Source organism: Vombatus ursinus, unplaced genomic scaffold (assembly GCF_900497805.2).
Source record: "Vombatus ursinus unplaced genomic scaffold, bare-nosed wombat genome assembly UNPS02014973.1, whole genome shotgun sequence".
Classification (NCBI taxonomy): domain Eukaryota; kingdom Metazoa; phylum Chordata; class Mammalia; order Diprotodontia; family Vombatidae; genus Vombatus; species Vombatus ursinus.
In genome coordinates this window covers 19,807,259-19,823,583 of record NW_020954751.1, presented here as the reverse complement: position 1 = coordinate 19,823,583, position 16,325 = coordinate 19,807,259, and the positions used below count along the sequence as shown (strand labels likewise).

Here is a 16,325-nt window from a genome sequence, read left to right as displayed (position 1 = left end):
AGGTGCTTAACACAGTGCCTGACATGTATAGATGCTTAATAAATGCTTATTCCCTTCCCTTTCATTTGTCTATCTCCCTTTTTATGGCTAAACTCCTTGAGAATGCTGCCTATAATAAGTGCCTCCACATACTTTCCCCTTGTTCTCTTCTTAATTTTCATGTGACTTCTGACATTGTCATCATTCAACTGAAATAGCTCCCTCCAAAATTTCTAACAATCTCTTAATTACCAGATTTAATGGCATTTTCTTATTCTTCATTGTTCTTGATCTTGGCAACTTCTGACACTGTTGATTGCCCTCTTCTCCTTGATATTCTTCTTTCTCTAGGTTTTTTTTAACACCACACTTTCCTTCTTCCAGCCTGTTGCCAAGGACTATTCATTTTACCTTCCCAACATCTCTTGCATGCACTCTCTTCTCTCCACTGACATTCCCACCTTCCTGGTGCATGCCCTAGACTATTACAATAGCCTGTTGGTTGATCTCCCTGCCACAAGTTGTTCCCTACTTCAGACTGTGCTGTACTCAGCTGTCAAAGTGAAATTCTTAAATTGCAGGTCTGACCATGTCACCCCCTTTAGTCATTCACCTCCAGTGGCTAGCTATCACCACTAGGATCAGATATAAAAATAGGTCAGTCAGTAAACATTAAGTGGCTACTATGTTCCAGGCTTTGTGCTGAACATACCAAAAAAAAGGAAAAGACAGTCCTTGTCCTTAAGGAATTAGCTATTTTAAAGGGTGGGGGGAATACAGTACATTGAAAATAAGCTGAGAATAGGGAAGGAGGAGGATAAGGACTTCTGATGGGAGGAGGGGCATGATGAAGTAAGGAAATGATGAGAATGGCTGCTCTTGGTACGCTCTTTACATGGAAGATATGGGAGGAGCTCTCCATCCTCACTAATCAGAGGGTGGAAAGAGCCCTAGAAGCACAGGGTACTGAGTTTCATAATTCTGTGAGTTTTCGAAGGTGATGTGGTCTTGCATGATGAGGAGTTTTAGAGACCATGATGAAATCTAGTAATGCAGTTGGGTGGGAAATGATGAGGTGGCTTTCCTGGGCAACCTCCTTAAATAGAGGATCTGGGAGGAGCTCTTCAATGTCCAGCTTTTCATGACCTGTCCTTCTCTTCCTTCCTCTTCCCCCCTTTCCCCCAGCTGTCTACCTTTCCAATCTTACAGTCTCCCATTGTACTCTTTGATATAATGACACCAGCCCGCTTGCTTTTTCTCAAACAAGACTATCTCCAAACTCCAGGTGTTTTCATTAACTATCTCCTATCCCTGGAATGCTCCCCCAACTTATTTCTCCTGGCTTCTCTGCCTTCCTTCAAGTCCCTGCTAAAATCCCACCTTTTACGGGAAGCCTTTTCTGATTCCCTTTAATGCTAGTGCCTTCCATTTTTTGACTATTTCCAATTTTTCCAGTAAATAGATTATTTGTATATAGTTATATTACATCCTCCAGTAGACTGTGAGCCAGGGACTGTCTTTTGCCTTCCTTTTTGTGGTCAGTGATAAGTACTGTGCCTGGCACATAGTAGGTGCTTAATACGTGTTTCTTAACTGACTTAACCAAGAACAACAATACTTTTAGACATGATTTCATCCTCTTGAAGTCATCTTAGAGAAATTATCCGTCTGACATATTATAGATGAGGAAGCTCAGGCAGTTTACTTGCCCAAAGTCAAGTTAGGGGCATAAAGTTTATTTTTTAATATAAAGCTTGATAAAGAAGGTTACAACTTTTGGCTAATTTTATGTTGTTGAAGCTCTGTGTATTTTAGCTATTTGTGTTAGTATGTTTATTCCTTATTATCATGGGCCATCAAGTTTTGACATGTAACATTTTCACTTGCCTTTTTTCTAATTATATAGTTTTCATTTCACATTAACCTTTTTTCCTCCACTGTATTTGGTTTTCACATCCTTCAGCTATTTCTAGAATAATAATTTTATATAGTTTTCTCCTTTTGTCATTATTTGGCTAAGCTAAACATGGTGGTTTAATGATTTAAGACTTTAAAAATAAAAATAAATATTCTTTTCCATTTTTCAGTGGTTACTTTTTAAGAAAGAAAAATTATATTTGTGAAATCTCTCAGTCCCTTGATGTTCTTTTCATTTTTTGGGTCTCTAGAATTTAATGTTGTGTCTTGTGGGCTCTATTCTTAAGAACCTCAACTTGAAAGACTTTATAGGTGTCTGGAATATGGATGGGTGTTGAAATACATGAAACTTATGGCAATCTGTGAGTCAATCAGCAAGCATTCATTAAACGTTACTGTGTGCCAGGCACTGTGTTAAGTGCTGGGGTTGTAAATAAAGATAAAAACATTGTCCCTGCTGTCAAGGAGTCACATTCTAATGGGGGACATACCATTGCAAACAACTATGTACTTCCAAAATATCTCTCCCTCTCTCCCTCTCTCCCTCTCCCTCTCTCCCTCCCTTTTCCCTCTTTCACTCATAGAAGGTAATCTCAGAGAGCACTAACAGTGGGAGTAATTGGGAAAAGGTTTCCTGTAGGAGGTGGCATTTGAACTGACTTGAAGGAAACCAGGGAAGCCAGGAAATAGAGGTGAGGAGAACGTTCTAGGCATGGGAAATAGCCATTGAAGATGTGTGGGGTTGGGAGATGGAGTGTCAGGTGAGAGGGTCAGAAAGAAGGCAGCTATCCCTGATTGTAGAGTTTGAGGAAGAGAGTTAAAGAGTAATAAGAACGGAAATATAAAACGTGGCCAGGTTATAAACTATTTCAAGTGCAGAAGAGTGTTTTATGGTTGATTCTAAGCACTTGGAATTTATTTAGTAAGGGAATGGTATGGCTAAACCTGTGCTTAAGGAAGATCACTGGCTTTTGAGTGGAGGATGGACTGGAGTAGCAAGAAACCTTCATACTTATACTGTCTAGACTTAATTGTTGTGTGATTTTGAGAAAGTCACTTAACTCCTGCCTCAGTTTCCTTATCTACTTTCCAGAGTTGTTGATTAAATGAGATAATGTATGTAAAGCTCTTTCAGACAGATAATGATGATAATGATGATGATGAAATTTGAGTTAGTGACAGACATGTCATTTGCAATTCATTTAGGTTTATTTCTCCTTGTAAATAAATGATTGTAAGTAAATGATTAACTTTGTAAAATCTGTTTTGTAATTGGGACCAGTCAGATGGAACTTGATGGCTTCTCCAAACAAATACTTTGAATTGGGTGTTGGCAGAAATATTGAATTACTGACAGTAGTGACATTTATAGATTAAAGAAACATCAGTGTTACCAATTAGCAGACTTGTAGGTCTTCCGTAACTTACCTGTTATAAGAGACATGATTTTAAGGTTATTGCATGATGTCACATGATTATGAAGGCCTTAGATTGGTAATTAAAGCAAATATATTGATTTCAAGGAACTTTGTGATATAGTAAGAGCATTATGATCAGTAGTTAGGATACCCGGGTTCTAACCTCAGGTTTGTCTTTATAACTAGATAGGTCAAGTGACTAACTTTTCTTGATCTCAGTTCCCTCATCTGGAAAACAAGGGGTTAGAAATAAATAAACTCTGGGGATCTCTTCCAGCTCTAAATCTATGACTGTATGTGTTTTGGTCAAAGGAGAGCAGAACTAAAAAGCAGAACTTTTTGTGCAGAAGGTTTTGTGAACTTAATGAAATGAAGAGAAATTGTTTTACCTAGAAAACAATAATAACTTCTTAGAAACAAAACTCTCTACTCTGTACATTTTGATTCTCTCCAGGTTATCCTGTATATATTTTGTTCTTACATAGTTATTCTCATATTTTCTACTCTATTAGACTGTGAGCTACTTAAGAGTAGGAACTTTTGCCTTTCTTTGTACCTTAGCACTTTGCACAGTGCCTGGCACGTAATAGGTGCTTAATAAATGCTTGTCCAGCCACTGAGAACTGGGATTATTTAACCTGGAGGAGTAAGGTTTTAAGGGAGTCATAATAACTGTCCTCATATATATGTATTGATCTAGAAAGTAGACCATGGGGGACCATGGGCTGGAATGTAAACAATAATAGCTTTTATATAACCTTTTAGAATTTCAAAGCCCCTTTCTTAAAATTCTGAGATAGATAGGGTAGAGGAAGAAACTGAGTCTCAAAGAAGTTGCAGAATTTGCCCCAGGCCACACAGCCAGGTCTTTAAAATATTAAATTTATTGATAAATTTTGTTTTGACATAGTAGGCACTTCTGAACAAAACCCCAAACACCCTTATAAAGTACTTTCCCTGAAAAAGTTAATCAGTTCTTAACAGAAAGGGTGGCTGTGTCCTTTAAATTGACAGTATGATGCTAATATTGACTATTGTAATTGATTAGACATTTGTTTGATTTTCACCTTGACTTCGTTTACATGGTTGTAGTCATTGTGTATGTAGTCACAGTTCATTTGGTTCTGCTTTTCTTGCTGCCTATCATTTCCTCTAAGTCTTCTCGTGTGTCTCAAAATTCTCATATTTGTCATGCTTTATGACAGAGTATTGTTTCATTCCATTATAATATACCATAATTTGTCTCACTACTCAGTGTTTGGGCAAATATTTTGTTTCTAGCTTTTGTTATCACAAAAATTGCTTCTGTGAACATTTTTGTTCATATGGGTCTTTACTTTGCTACAGTAACCTCATTTTGATATGATCCAAGTAGAGGAATCTCTGGGTTAGCAGTGTGACATTTATTAAACTTTTTTTGCATAATTCCATATTTCCCCAGAGTTTGTTGAATTAATTTACAGCTCTGCTAGCAGTGTTTCTTTCCATGGCATCTCCAACAGTTAGTTTCACCATCTTTTAGCACGTTTGCTTGCTTGATCTCATTACCCATCTGACTTTGGGCAAGTCACTTCTGGGACTCAGTTTTTCCAATTATGAATTGAAGAGGTTGGATTAGGTGACTCCTAAGAGTCTCATCCAACTCTGAATCTATGAAATTACAAAAATGGGTGGATCTGAGGAGATACCTCAGTTTTAATTTGTACTTTTTTTATTATTAGTGATGCTAAGCTTTTTTCAGGTGGTTATTGATAACTTTGCCTTTCTTTAAAAAAAAAAAAACCCCAAAACATTTGTTCATATTTTTTGACCACCTTTTTATTAGAACCAAGTAGTTTGATTCCAAGTTAAGTAGTCTTTATAGAGAGTCATATCTGTCTTAATATTAGGAAAAAAATCGTGATTTTGTTCAGCATAAAGAATTTTATAAAATATAAAAATGAGTTCCTCAGTAATAGAATGAGCTACCTGCTACAGTAGTGACTCATCATCACTAGAAAGGCATTTTAGTAGAGCTAGATGATTATATGTATTATAGAAAGGATTCCTGAATTAAGTTAGGTTGTGTCAGTTAGGTTGCACTACAAGGGTGACCTTACTCTTAAGGTTCTTGGGTTTAATGAAATTTAATTCATGGTGTATTAATGGACTATTATGGTGCTCTAAAGTAATACATCTGAGACATACAAGAAAATTTAGATAGAATATAAAGTAATGAAAAGTAAATTCAGCATAATTTGAGCTGTTACATACTTTGACTTTGTTTGTGTATCCACAACTTATCCTTCTCCCAAACCTCTAATTCCCCCCCTCCCCCAGGAAGAAAAAGTCAAAGGTAACAAAATTTCAGATGGACTTTGATAGGGACAGAGAGCAAACACACTTTTAAAATTGGTTCTATTTTGTTAAATAAGGTTTCACCTAAAATGTTATTTCTTATACTCCCTTTGATTGATCATCTTTATGGTTATTAAATTTCTAATAAATTTTAAATAATTGGTTAAATAAACATTATCAAGTATCTGCTTTGTGCAAAGTATTGGGGATGCAAAGTCCTTTGCCCTTAAATTTTTATTGGGGAGGATAAGCTCCATCATGTACTACTACTGTTACAACTACAACAACAACAACAACAACTACTACTACTAGGATCCTATGACTACTGTTTCGTAGATACTAAGGCACATCATGGGATGCAGTACTCTTTTCTTACAATGTTAATTATGAGTAACATAATCTAAGACTGCCATGAAAATAATATTATGAAAATAATTCTTATTGTTTTTCAGTAGGTACAGAAAATCACAAAAGGTGTACTAGAAAATTATGGTTCAGATTTAAGAAATGATAGAACAAAGACTTGTTAGGCTAACCTTAATACATGCTTCTAAGTGCCTCAGACAAGATTTAAACTCATTTTTCTTACTTCATGTCTAGTGCTTTACCCACTTTGCCATGTAGTGGCCTCCTTTTCATGCAGTCCAAGTAGAAGACTATCAATTAAAAAGACTCTATCAATTACTGTTATAGTTAATGTACAGTTAGGAAACTCCTACTAATGCAAGTGGGCAACTGTTCAGCAACTTGTGGTTTTAGAGAGTTGCCTTTGTTTTTTAAACATTTAATGTTTGTGTAAATTATGAGAGAGCCTTTTGGACTGGGCTAACATTGACTATTTGAAGGTTCTTATTGTCATGGAATCATAGGATCATAGAGTTGGAAATAACCTTAGGGACTATTTGGTACAACTATATTTGAATGAAATCCTTCTCTATGATATTCCTGAAAAGTAACCATCTTTTGCTTTAACAGCCTCCAATGAAGGGGAACCTGAGACAACCCATTCTTTTAATAGACTATTAGGAAGTTTTTCCTTACATCAAGTCTAATTTTTCTTGTTGAAACTTTCATGCCATGCTCCTAATTTTGCCCTCTATGGCCAAATTGAACAAGTTCCCTAGTCCTAAATGGTTTTCACAGGATGTACCTATAGTATATTAGTGTTTCTTTAGGTATGCTGTGAAGCTTTGGATTTTTTTTGGCAGATAAATAAAAATTTATAAATAATTTTAATATGAATTTTACTTATCTGACATATAGAATGGTAAAGATAATATTTGCAAAATAAAACTTGCCTGTTAAACATACACAGTAACCTTAAAACATATTAGACTTTGAACTCACAAAGAACTTAACAAAAATGACTGCCTTTATTCATTCATTCATTCATTTATTTATTTATTTGTTTTTTTGCTAGGCATTGGGGTTAAGTGACTTGCCAGGGTCACACAGCTAGTAAGTGTCAAAGTGTCTGAGGCTGCATTTAAAGTCAGGTTATCTTGACTCCAGGGCTGGTGCTCTAGACACTGCACCACCTTGCTGCCCCTAATGACTGCCTTTATTGAAGAGAAACCACACATGGGTTGGGCTTCCTACTCTCTGAGTGTTGCCAACTGTATGTTCAGCATACTGTGATTCCTCAAAGAAAAGAATACTGTGCTGTGAGCAAAACAATTTTTTTTTTGCTTACAAACCACTGTCCTACTTTCTCTGCCTATTTTAATGTAGCCCAAGATTGCATTAGCTTTTGGATTTCATATCACACTTTTGCCATATCATTAAAGTTACAGTCCACTAAAACGCTGATGTATTAAAAATAACCAACTGTCTAGGCTGTCTTGTCTCTCTTGTGTTTGAGAATTTAAACCCAAGTGTAAAGCTTATATTTAGCCCTGTTAAATTCTGTCATAATAGATTTAGTGCAGTGTTCTTTCAGCTCAGTGTTTTTAGTTTTAAAGCTATTTTAGGAGTTTAGAGCTTGACTTTGTCATCCAGAGTGTTAGTTATCCCTCCCAGCTATGTATCCTTTACAAATTTGTCAAGCATATCATTTGTACCTTCATTCAGCTCATTGATAAAAATTGAAATACCTCTAGGGCCAGGCATGAATCCCTGGGATGATTCACTGCAGACCTTGTTCCAAATTGGCATTTATATCATTAATAACTATGATCTTTGTTAGAACATTCAACCATTTTCAAGTCCACCCAATTATGCTATAATCTTAGCCTATTTGTTCAACTTAGTATTATTTTATTCATTTGTAATTGGCACATGAATTAGCTGTCCCTTAAATAATAGGTGCTTTTATAAATATGGGTGTAGTATTTTTTTTTTTTAAAGTTACTTTGGAGGTCCTCAGAAGATGCAGGATGATGTAGGGAAAAGAACCGTAGACGGTTTTAAAATACGTGGATTTTGTCTTGCCTGTGTTGTTGTGTGACCTAGGGAAAAATCACTTAATGCTGCACCTCATTATCCTTATCTGTAAGGACATAAGCATTTTCTTCATAAAACTTGCCCAGCTGCCATATTTTCCTTTTTCTGTTGAGAGTACTACCATTGTGCCCAAAATCCTTGACTCTTCTTTCTTTTTCATTCCCTTCCATTCAATTAGTTGCCAAGTCTTTTGATTTTATCTTCATAACTTCAGCTCACATTCATCCATAGTCATTAACCTAGTTCAGACCCTTGTCACCAATTGCTTGGACTATTGTATAACCTCCTAATTGTGCTTCTTGCTTTCAGTCTCTTCTCTCTCCAGTCCATCCTCTGAACAGCCACCAAAATAATCTAAGGTAGGGGTCTAACCATGTTACTCTCCTGGTTAAAAGCCCTGTGGTCTTTAAGGTAGACTGCAAATACCTCATCCTAGCATTTGAAGCACTTCATAGTCTGACTCAGAACTGCCTTTCCAACCTTTTCTCAGATATTCTTTCAAATAATTTAATATCCCAACTACCCAATCTGCTCAATTCATTTTTTTAAACAGTGCTTTTTAAAAATTCATTTTGAACTTAAATTCAAAATGACAAAAAAAATTGCCATGTACATAGCACAATATAAAAAGAGGATTCAATATAAAACCATGAATTTCCTTTTCATACTGTTTACTTTTTTAAACTATGTAATAAATATTATATAATTTCCAAAGCTACCCTGTTTTTCTGTGCTTCCTTTTAAGTTTTCTTTTGTTCTCTACTGTGCACTTTTTATTTTTTTCTCCTTCCTTCCCCACACTGACTTAGAGAAAGCTACCATTAGACACAAAAATGTGATCTTTTGAGGTCTTTTGTAGTTGATTTGAGTATTTATAATACTCAAAATAGCAAAAAAGTTATTCTTAGAGCAATATTGCTGTTACTGTGTGCAACATTCTCTTGGTTCTGCTCATTTTGCTTTTCATTTTTTCATGCTAGTCTTCCCATGTTTTTCTAAAATCAACCAGCTCATTATTTCTTATGGTACAGTAGTATACCATCACAATTATATACCACAGCTTGTTTAGCCATTCTCCAGTTGAGGGGCATCCTTTCAATTTTCTGTTCTTGCCACTACAAAGACAGCTGCTGTAAATGTTTTAGAACATAAAAGTTCTTTTCCTTTTACCCTGATCACCTTGGGAACCAGACCTAATAGTGTTATTGCTGGGTCAAAGGGTATGCACAGTTTTATAACTGTTTGGGGATAATTCCAGGTTGTACTCAAATGGTTGGATCATTTCACAGTTCCAGTAATAGCAAATTAGTGTCCCGATTTTCCCACATCCCTTCTAACATTTGTTGCTTTCCCCTTCTTATCTGCTCAACTCTTAATGACCACTCTTTTACTCTATCTCAGCTATAGTCTTGATCTTTCCATCATTAATAAGTGCTGCATTTCCATAAATGAGAACTCTAATATCCTTTATCTAGTCATAATCTTTGATCATTCCATCTCTTCCTAAACTCTCACAATCTTATGCTACATTCTCCTTTACATGCTCTGTTGTCCAGTCACATTGGCCTCCTGTTTCTCACATAAAATGTTCCTTCTCTTTTCTCTGCCTTGATACTGCCTTTCCATATTTTTTCTGCTTATCTGCCTCTTGGAATTACTTGGTTTCCTTTTATAGGAAGCCTGTCTTGATATATTCAGCTACCATTGTCTTCCTATCCAAGAGTACTTCGTTTCTACTTTCTGTGTACCTTGTGTAAATATGTTGTTTTTCCCACTGGGGGAAGAGAACTTGAGTGTAGGGACTGTTTCAATTTTGTTTTTGTATTCCTAGCACTTAAGCTCTGTGCCTGGTCTATCATAAACTTTTAATAAATGCTTGTTGTCGTTTTCAGGGGTCATTTCCTGGACTACTTCTCCCCATTGAGCCTTTACTTGTATTGGAGAAAACATCTAGGCAAAACTTTATGGATAATGCACCTCATCTCACAGTGTATGTTGTATTTCACTTGTAGTTACCAACCTTTCTACAGGGATGAGAGAAATGTTTCATCCTCTTCTATGAAACCAAGATTAGTCATTATAGTTAATCTAAGTTCATCTGCCTTTTAGTGTTTTTTGTTTGTTTGTTTTTGGTTAGGCAGTGGGGTTAAGTGACTTGCCCGGGTCACACAACTAGTAAGTGTTATGTGGCTGAGGCTGGATTTGAACTCAGGTCCTCCTGAATCCAAGGCCAGTGCTCTATCCACTGCGCCACCTAGCTACCCCTAGTGTTTTGTTTTGTTTTTTTAACCTACTGTATTTATTGTGTATTCTGTTCTCCAGGTTTTGTTTTCCTCAGATTGGTATTCCATTTTCTCTTTAGGTTAAGCCTATTTAAATTTCTCTAGTTATGAAATGGGAAATAGTAATTTTCAAGAGTAATATGAAACTCTTGAAGTCCTTGGGTAGCCCTTGTGTTATAGTAGCTATTAGCTTCATACCATAAGCATAGTGATGCACAAATTGGGAATTCAGTGACACACTGCAACTGAAACCACTCCTGTAAAATGCCTCATTGATGTGTCTTGTTGCTCATCATACAGATTTATTCAAAATAGTTTGGCTTTAATATTGGGGGGGAGGAGTTTTAAAAAATAGTATTGATGTCCTGTTTGCTAGAAAAATTCTGTTTTTGTTGAAATGGAACTTAAAAAAATAGGAGAGGGAAATCAGCATCACCACCTCCTAAAGGCATTCCAGCTCTGCATACAAGGTTGGGTTATTAATGCATGACCTCTTCTGGAATTAATTTACCATTACAAGACTTCTTGATTAATGAATGAGGAAAAATCTAAGCTGTGTGTATAAAAGTACACATTTGATTGCTTGTCTTATCCATGGGGTAAGCACCTGATATATGATGCCTGGTACATAGTAGACACTTAATAAATGCTTGTTGACTTGCCTTCAGAGACTAAAGTAGAGTGCCCAAAAGTCTGAAAAAATGAAAACAATTGTTGGAAGATTATTTTAGTGGCATCTTTTCTTCTAATCATTGAGAACAACAGTTATATTTTACATAGGGAATTGTTTCTTTGTTGGCATAGCAATAATTTTCTGAGACAGGCTAAGTATATTAATTAAATACCCCTAGATTTTTTTTTTTTTTTTGGAAAAGGACGGATTCATTTTAGTCTCTATTCATGCTTTCATCTCTCCTTCTAGTCTCAGAGGGGAAGGTATCTCTCAAGTAAATTGAATCCCTCCACTAGTGCCCTTGATCCCATCCTTCTCTGACTTCTCATTGTCCTTGCTCTAATAACTCCCTCCTTATTATCTTTGTTTTCTACCTCTTTAATACCTTAACACCTATTGCCTTTAACTTTGTTAAGGTCTGTTATATTTGGAAAACTCTCAATCCTGCAGCCTTTTATAGTTATTGACCTGTTTTTCTTTTTTTCACTACCAGACTCTTCATTGAATCATATTTATGGTCTCTATCCCTTACACTTTTTCAAAATTTCTATTTGGCAAAACTTGGGGGAGAAGGGTGCTATAAGATACCTAAAAATCAGCATCACCTTTTTAAGAGTTTTCATTTGAATAACTATTTTTCTCTTCATGCTTTAGTCTTAATAGCTATAATTTCTGGTGCATATCTTGACCTTGAACTACATTCAGAAAAATCCATTCTTCAGGTGCTTCCTCATCCTCTGTTTTGTTGATTATTATCCCCTAACTTCTTCCCCCTCTACTGAAACTTTTCCCTTGCAGAAAACTCCTTATAGTCAAATCCCAGTAGCCTCTTATTAATTCTAATTCTTGACATCTCTACTATATCTGACACCTTTGACTACTTCTACTTTGACCTCATTCCCTTCAGGTCCTCTTAATTATTTTGTTTCTCCTTTCTATTTTCTTTTGACTCTTCATCCTCTTCATCCTTTGTCTTTCCCCCCTGTTTGTGAGAGTTCTCTGTGCCTCAGTTCTTGGACCTCTAACACATCTCTTTGTATTACTGTCTTAGGAGAATATTCATACTTTCTCATTTGTATAGATGGCATTTAAGGTTTGGAGAGTGTTTTATGTACATTATTTCATTTTAGCATTAGAACCAGCTTATTACAAGCTAAAAACTTACAATTCATTCCTCAAACATTTAAATGCCTGCCATGTGCCTAGAACTCTTTCTATTCTATGGGAAAGATACAAAATACAGATAACACTGAGGCTTCTACCATCATGGAATTTACAGTCTAATACTAAATTGGTCCCTCCCCTTTCTTCCTTATAGCCAGTTAATCACCAAGTATAATCATAAAAGTTAGAGATAACAGGGACCTTTAGAAATTATCTAATCTAATCCCCATACTTTGCAAATGAAGAGAAATGATTTGATTAGATTCAAACAAATAGCAAGTTAATAAGCAGAATTGGAATTTGAACTTAAGTCTTCTCACTCCAAATTCAGTGTTCTTTCCACTACTCTTTTATGTCTGTTTTAAGGTTTAACTTTAGAATATCTCATTAGAATGTCTTATTAGAGGCAAGTTGCTTTAGTAGATTGATTCCTGGTTTTTGGTTCAAATTGTTCCCGACAATAGCAGTGTGACCCTGGGCAAAATAATTTAACCTCTTTTGGCCTTAGTTTCTTCATCTGTCAGATATGGTGATTGGATTTGATGGTCTTAAAGTCCTTTTCCACCTTTAAATCTTTAATCTATGTGTATTACTTCCTTTTTATCCCTAGGACTGTCCCCTACTGTGTTCAAGCAAACAAACTGCATTTGAATTGTCTGGTTCAGTTCTAGAAGGAACATTAGTACCCTGGCTATCTAGAAGAGGAGTGGAGTGGGTGGGAACTGAAAGTATTTTATACTAGGAGGTTGAAGGTATTATTGGTAAAATTTAACTTGTAGAAGAGATTTGCAAGAGGAGAATAGAATGGATATAGTAGCTGACTTTTGACAATTAAAGGGTTGTCATGTAGAAGGAGGTATTAGACATTTTCTAGTGAAAGGATTGATGAGATAAATATGATGGTCATAGAAATTTAATCTAGAAAGTAGTCTGTAAGATACAGCATGTAGGAAGGTTGAGACTAATTAAGGAGGAAACACGAGTGACATAATGAGGACCTGGATTAAATATGATCATACAGCTTCTGATTGACTACAAATGTGGAACCATAAGATGATTGTTGCTTTTTTCCCTGTTTCCTTTCTGTTTTCATTTTAATATGGTTATGATTTGAATGGTCTGAAATAAAACATGTTAGTACATGCTACATAATCTACTTATTGTAATAATTTACTCCCAAATAACTTAATTTTAAAGAGGTTTATTGCATGTTATTCAAGTATCTAGTTCCTGGTTTGCTATTTTTAAGTCTTTTATATTTTTCATTCCATACTCCTGTTTAATAAAACACAGTGACAAAGTAAAGTAGACTTGAACAATCCTGAATTTTTTCTTCTTTCAACAATTCTCTTTTTGTTTCTTTTGTTCATGAAGAACAACCAGTTAGAATAAAAGACTGCATATAAGCTTCAGGACTGATTTGTGTTCCTGAGAAAAAGCAGGTTAAGGGATGTGGCTGGACAAATGATACAGAGGTATTCAGTTTACATTTAGAATTTCCTTTGTTTTCAAATCAGGGATTTGGGGCTTTTTACTTTGACTCACAGGAGAGTTGAATGTCATTATATTCCCATTAAATGAGAGGTATGTTGAGATATACCACAGCAGCTTTCCCAGACCTATTCATCCCTCCTCAAGGCTTCCCTTCTCCCTGTTCTCTCATCCAAGACTCCCACTGAGCTGTTTCATTAGAAAAATTGAGGCCATTCGCTATGAGCTTGCTCTTCTTCTCTTCTCACCTCGCGTCAGTCAGACGCCTTTTCTCTCTATCACTTCTTTCACCCCTCTCTCACATGAAAAGGTGGACTTTTCTTTGCCATGCACAAGTAATCCTGTTCCATCCTGTCTTTTCCAGCAGATTACCCCCTCTATTATCTCCTTTCCCACTAATCTTTCCCTGTCTACTGGCTGTTTTCTTGCTGCTCACATACTCATTTCTCTCTCAGTTTTAAGAAACCCTCACTTGATCTGTTCATCCCTGATAGCTATTTCCTATTTCTCTCCTCCTTTCATGGCTGCACTCCTTGAGAAAGCCATCCACAATTGGTGCTTCAACTTCCTTTCTTTTCCTTTTTTTTAAAAACTGTGCCATTTGGCTTCCAACCTCACTATTCAATTAAAACTACTCTCTCCAAAGTTACCAATGAACTCTTAATTGCCAAATCTAATGGCTTTTTCTAAATCTTCATCCTTCTTGAAATTTTCAGCCATTTACACTGTGGATTAAACTCTTCTTGATACTACCTTCTTTCAAGGTTTTAGTGACACTCTTCTTTCCTAGCTCTCCTTCTACCTGACTATTCTGTCTATATCTCTTTCTCTGGATCTTCTTCATCCAAGTAATGACTGCTAACAGTAGATGTCCCCAAAAGCTTTGTCAGGGATTGGCTCTTTCCTCCCTTCCTCCTTTCCTTCTTTCCTTGTTTCCTTCCTTCCCCCCTTCCCCTCTCTCCCTTCCCGCTCTCTCCTCCTCCCTTACCTCTCCCACTTCCTCCCTTTCTTCCAGCTCCTCACTAGAGGTCAACACTTGACACAAACATGTATGTGGAACCATACATATGTTCTTCCATATTTCATTTCTTTCTCTGGAGGTGGGTAGCATCTTCCTTTGTAGGTCCTTTGTGGTTGATTTGAATATTCGTATTACTCAGAATACCCTAGTCATTCACAGTTACTCTTCAAACAATATTGCTGTTACTATATACAACTTTCTCTTGGTTCAACTCATTTTACTCTTCATTATTATGTAAGTCTTTCCATGTTTTTCTAAAATCAACCAGCTCATTTCTTATGGTACAGTAGTATTTCATCTCAGTCATGTACCATAACTTATTCAGGTTTTCCCTAGATGATGGTCATTGTATTCCTTCAGTTTCCAGATCTTTACCACCATAAGGAGAGCTGATATAAATATTTTAGAATGTATAGGTTCTTTTCCTTTTTCCCAGATCACTGTGGGAAAGAGACCAAAAATAGTATTGCCAGGTCAAAGGGTTATAACTCCTGAGGCATAATTCAAGGTTGCTCTCCTTGTCTTCTTTCTTATTTATTTTTTGTTAGGTTTGTCTAGTTCTGAGAAGGTTCAAGTCCTCCACTATTAATAGTTTTGCTATCTATTTCCACTTGTAATTCATTAAGTTTTTCCTTTAAAAATCTGGATACTATAGCAGTTGGTGCATATGTATTTAGTAATGATATTACTTCATTATCTATGGTTCCATTTAACATAATGTAGTTTCCCTGTTTATCTCCTTTAATTAATCTATTTTATCTTTAACTTTGAAATCATGATTGCTATCCCTTCCTTTTTTTTTTTTTTTACATCAGCAGAAGTGTAATAAATTCTACTCCAGTCCTTAATTTTTGCTTTATGTGTGTGTCTCATTTTTAAGTGTGTTTCTTATAAACAATATATTGTTGGGTTTTAGTTTTTGGTTCATTCTGCCATCTGTTTCCATTTTATGGGTGAGTTCATCTCATTTTCATTCAAAGTTACAACTATTAGTTGTGTATTTCCCTCCATCCTATTTTTCCTCACTGTTTATTCTACCAGACCACCACTCTGGGGGGGTTAGGTCCTTTCTAATGTCCTCCCAAGTTGTCTTAGGCTGGACCACTGCTTTACCCCAACTTTTAATTATTTCTGCCACTTTAAAATTCGCTTTGAGGCATTATTTTAAGTTGTTTAGGGGGGAATTTGGGAGAGGCAGGTAATTTCCTGCCTTATTTAGCCATCTTTCCACAGTTCCTCCTCTTCCTTTCAACCTCTATACTGTTTTCATTCAGTGAGCTCATCGTCTGTCATTAATTCAATTATCATCTCTTTGCAGATGATTCTCAGATCTGTTTATTCAACCTTAACCTCTCCTCTGACCTTCACTCTTTCATCTCCAACTACCAGTTAGAGTCTCGAACTGGATGTTCCCATAGACATCTTAAACTCAACATGTCCAAAAGTGAACTCATTATCTTTCTCCTCAAGCCTTCCATTCTTCGTGCATTTCCTATTATTGTAGTGGGTATCATAGCTCTCCCACTAGGCTCACAATGTAAGTGTCATGCTTATTCCCACACTCTTACCTCCCATACCCAATGTATTGTCAAGTCCTATTG

The 16,325-nt window shown here is 36.0% G+C and overlaps 1 protein-coding gene across 2 annotated transcripts in view; it reads left to right on the top strand.

Moving 5' to 3' along the window:
• Positions 1–16,325, top strand: part of LOC114030666 (protein FAM49B) — a 201,009-nt gene that overhangs the window by 111,283 nt on the left and 73,401 nt on the right. The gene's annotated exons all lie outside the window — the stretch shown is intronic.